The sequence below is a fragment of the Pteropus alecto genome, unplaced genomic scaffold (genome assembly GCF_000325575.1).
Source record: "Pteropus alecto unplaced genomic scaffold, ASM32557v1 scaffold125, whole genome shotgun sequence".
Taxonomy (NCBI): domain Eukaryota; kingdom Metazoa; phylum Chordata; class Mammalia; order Chiroptera; family Pteropodidae; genus Pteropus; species Pteropus alecto.
In genome coordinates, this window is record NW_006436888.1 from 7,433,975 (window position 1) to 7,438,464 (window position 4,490).

The window sequence follows — 4,490 nt, forward strand, 5'->3', positions numbered from 1 at the left end:
TGGGAGGCCTGCTTGCATAGAAAAGAAAAGGCTGGTTCTGTGGAATTCCAGGAAGAAGAAGATTAAGTATAGCCTAAGGGAGTGTCGAAGGGAGTGTCAAAGGAAGTGTCAATTGCACCTCGATCTTCAGGATGTTACTTTTGTGTTGTTTTGGAATACACAAAGGAACAGATTGTGTTTAAAAGAAGGATAAGAAATAAACTCGGAGAGACAGTTGTGAGATCTGTTCTCCCTCCTGCACCCTGTCTGTCTTCTCTCTTTTCTCAGTCCCCGCTCCCCCATTCAGGTACCCGGTTTGACTTGGTCGGCTGGCTTCCGACAATTACATAGCATTAAAAACTCAGGAAAAACACTTAACTGCTAAGAACTAAGAATGTGGGTTCCGGTCAGGGTGGCGGCCTAGGTAAAAGCGGGGTTCACCTCCTCCAGGACCGCACCAAAATTACAACCAAATTATAAAACAAACAACTTGGAGAACCACTTGAAGTCCAGCTGATCATAACACATACATATGAAGATATAAAGAAAAAGCCACATCGAGACCTGTAGGAGGACGGAGACGGAGTGGGCTGGTTCCCATACCCGCACATGTAGGGCTGAGCACCTGGGAGGCAGAACATTGCTGCAGAAGTCCCCCCCAAAAGAACAAGGGGTCCCAGCCCCGCGCAGGGGCTCCACATCCCAGGGTTCCAGTCCCGGGAAGAAGCGTTTCCACAAAATCTGACTGTAAAAATCAGTGAGGATCCCGACCATCTGGGTGAGACTGAAGGAACCTGAAAACACAGGCATCCCCTTAAAGGGCCAGTGCACAGACTCAGTTGCTTGCAGACACTCACCCTGGGTGCCAGCAGCTCAGGAGTTTCAGGAGATGTTCTTTGAAGGACTGAGTTGTGCAGCGCGGGGCGAGGACTGGAGGGACGGCCGCCACTGCTCCTTTGCTGGGTGCCCTCAGGGCGTCTGCAGGTAGGCACCATCTTGCCTGTGTTGGGCCCACCCCCCTCACTGCCGATTCTGAAGCTACATTGGCTGGTGAGCTCAGCCGCCCCACCCCGTGTCTCCCTGGGACACCTCCCCACCCAAACCAGGAATTGCTCAAGATGGGCCATTGCCCAGCAGTCAGCACCTTCCCTGAGATGTGCATTCATGGGCAGGTAGCAGCCCTCAGCTCGGGGAAGACTTGGTGGCAGGCCACTGGTGCCAGCCCAAGCTGGAGGGTATCATGCTGAGTGAAATAAGTCAGAGAAAGATAAATACCACATGATTTCACTTGCGGAATCTAAGGAACAAGAGAAATGAACGAACTAAACGAAAGCAGACTCACAGATACAGAGAACAAACTGGTGCTTCCAAAGGAGAGTGGGGTTTGGGGACTGGGTGAAAAAAGTGAAAAGCCACTAGAATTTAGAGGATAGCATAGGGTATATAGTTAATACTACTGTAATGGTTGTGTGTAGTGCCAGATGGGCACTAGAGTAATCGGGGGATCACTTCATGGATGAGTCATCAAAGCGCCACAGGGACGTAGAGTGCAGCACAGGGAATATAGTCAACATTATTTTCATGGCTGTGTGTAGAGCCAGATGGGTAATTGAGGGGACCACTTCATAAACTATATAAATGTCTAATCAATGTACTGTATACCTGAAACTAATACAAAATAATAATTAAAAAATAAGTAAAAAAAAGAACTAAGATGTTTGCTCTCACGTTGGGAACCTCTTCTCCTCCTGCCCTCCTCCCCCATCAGCCATTTTTCTATCTTTCTGCAGTTGTCTCCCCACCCCCCCCCAGCTTCTGCCCCTCCAGCTGGACCTCCAGGTCACATCTGCAGGGACTTGCACCCAAACAAATTTCCACAATCATAAGTGGCAGATAATTATCCTTAGAAATGCCACTCTTTAAGGCCATAGCTCTATTTTTGTAACTTTTAATTTTTATGAGACAAATAACTTTTGCAAACAATTAGGAAATACTTATACTCCTAAAAAATAATAAAAACCACCATTTGCCTTCATGGCTTTGTAGAAGAGGAAGACTACTAAAGGAAGACTAAAGACTATCCACGTGCGAAGCTTCGATGTGAATCAGGGCCTCTTCCTGTCAGTGTTAATAAGAGAAGAAAAAATCTTTCATATTTTCTAATTTTGTCTAAGATAATTTAAGTATTGAATTGAAAAGTTCCAATCCCAATCAAATGGAGGAATTTAAAATTTTATCCTGCCTGTCCTCCCTCCCTCCCTCCCTCCCTCCCTTCCTTCCTTCCTTCCTCCTTCCCTCCCTCCCTCTCCTCCTCTCTCTCCTCCTTCTCCTCTCCTGCTGTCACTAAGCATGACACTCAAATATAAATATAAAAACAACACATGTGCAGGCATTTGATCTTTTAGATTTCGTTAGGAACTTCTAAGTCAAACAATAAACTGGGAAGAACAAAACCCCTCCACCACAAGAGGGCAGTAAACAGCCCTCGGTGCAGACACCTGTGTGGGATGGAGGGAGAAAGAGTGGGCAGGACGCGAACCAAGAGATCATGGAATTCAGGCTCCTTCTGTGGGTGGGAAGGAGACTGGTCTGAGAACATGGAGCTAGCTGCCAGTCTGCTATTCTCAAAACTTAACATGCCCCCAACTTAAAGAGAATAAAATAGTGAGTCCCCTATTAGGGACACCCTTCCCCAACATTTAGTAGTCTAAAGATTATTTATAACTCACCCAAAGAAAGAAAATGCTAGCTCGTGTACAGGAACTAAGGACAGAGAAAAGTGACACTAGCAACCAAGCCCATTTTTAGGCACGTATGACATCATAGTGACGGAAATGACTCCTGGGGTCTTTACCAAAATGGTCAAATTGTCGGGACTTACGCTGACCATGCCTACCCCAAAGAATGACCCTTCCCCATCAGAACCAGCTGGTTGAACTCTTGAGGAGAGGGGCGACCTGCCCAGAACCCAGAGAGCTGGGAAGAGGAATTCTAACTTTCCTTCACAAAGCACTGGAGTGCAGGGCGGAGGCACAGACTGGTTCTATGGGGACAAAACTCTGCATGAAGGAGTCGGGTCTTTACATCCCCTACGTGGAGGGTGACAGTGAGAGACTGAGGCTCGAAGGCTCCAGCGGGTCCCAGCCGATGTGGTAGGACCAGGCGAAAGACAGTTGCATTGTGAGTTTCTCTACCAGGTAGGGCAGAGTCATGGCCTTGGTCTCCCCACCGTACCCCCGACTCTCTCCCACCTCATCTCCACCACCTCCCTTTCATCCACTCTGCTTTAGTCCACTGGCTTCCTGTTCCTTTTGCCCACTAAACTCTCACCTGCTTTAGGGCATTAGAATTTGCTGTTCCTTCTGCCTGGGATGCTTTTCCCCAAACCTAACCCCCAAGGCTCAGCCTTGTACATGCGATTTATCTGCTGGGTGAGCTGCTCAGACCCTCACAGGTACCCCAACCTGAAGATGCTCCAAACTGGCCACAGTTCTTGCTCTGGATTTGACAGCACTGGGTTGACCCCGCCCAGCTCCTCCACTATGGTGGCTAAAGAGTTACTTAATCCCTCTAGGTCTGTGTCCTTCCTTGTCTGTAAAATGAGGACAGGAATACCTACGCTACAGGCTTTTTGTGGGGACTTACTGAGATTATATATGTAAATCAGTACACCGCCTGGTCCACTGCCTGCCTCGATGAATTTAGTGAATGTAAATTTACTTTTACAGTAAATGATACCTTTTTTCTCCATAAACCAGCAACTCCCACCTCCTCTCCCGAGGCCGAAAACAGAGCAGCATCCTCAGACTTTCTCTCTCTCTCTCACTGTCCCCATTTAACTAATCGACAAATCCCAGGGGACACTACCAGAACCCGGCCCCATCTTTCCATCCCTGCTGTCACCATTCTAACTCATGCCTTCATTATTTTCGCCTGGATTATTGTGGCAGCCGTTCGATAGCCCGCCTCACATTCGCGTTCCATGTGACCTTGAAGGTGACCTGTGCGGGATGGAACTTCGTCACGTAATAAGAGACGACTGTAAACAGCATTATGCAGGTAAAGCCATCTGGGTTTAGGGTTTAATTTGATGACGTTTTTACCTCCATCTTGATTATCCATCTAGAACTGATTTTTGTGTCTGGCGCGAGGTAGGGATTCCACTGCATTTTTTCTTTCTCCATGGATGACCAACCTTTGCCCACTTATCTGCAATGACACTTTTGAAAACTCAAGTATCTAGTTACAGATGAAGCGAAAACAAAGGTTGGGAGCTTAATTCACACGTTAAAGTTCAAGTAAGGCCTAGAAAAATGTTCCACTCAGCACTTGTGATATTTCCCTTGGAAAGTATTTTCAGAATGAACTGAAACGGGGAAAGTGACAATTCGTCACCCTCCTCCCGCCCCCAACCTGGTACCTCATCTGGATGACAGAAACACAGAATATCATTTATCTCAAACACTAATCTGAAAACCTATGTTGCCCCTGGGGTTTAGCATATGAAACAC